Genomic DNA, 298 nt, shown 5'->3' with positions numbered 1-298 from the left:
CGGGGAGTAGGGGCTACCTCGGGAAAGGTAGGGGCTACCTCGGGAAGCGCCGCGCTGGAGGGATGGATGGATGCCTCGTCAGCCAGCCCAACGTTAAAGATTAAATACTCCCCAACAGCCCCGGGAGGATCCCCCGGCTCATTAATAAGTGATCAGGCTTATTAAACGATCGAACGTTTATGCCGGGGGAAGCCCGGACCCAGCGGGAGAAGGCGGCGGGGGCGCGTTAGCCCCGCCACGTCTTTTATTAGCCACATAAATACATACAGCCCGCTGCGGGAGTGGAGGAGGAAAGGGG

General features: G+C 59.7%; 1 protein-coding gene across 1 annotated transcript in view; it reads right to left on the bottom strand.

Annotated features, from left to right (window-relative positions):
• FAT1 (FAT atypical cadherin 1) overlaps positions 1–298 on the bottom strand; it is a 112132-nt gene that overhangs the window by 111233 nt on the left and 601 nt on the right. The window lies entirely within an intron of this gene.

Source organism: Calidris pugnax, unplaced genomic scaffold (genome assembly GCF_001431845.1).
Source record: "Calidris pugnax isolate Ruff unplaced genomic scaffold, ASM143184v1 scaffold58, whole genome shotgun sequence".
NCBI lineage: Eukaryota > Metazoa > Chordata > Aves > Charadriiformes > Scolopacidae > Calidris > Calidris pugnax.
The sequence above is the reverse complement of the archived record's forward strand: the minus strand, read 5'-3'. Positions and strand labels throughout refer to the sequence as shown.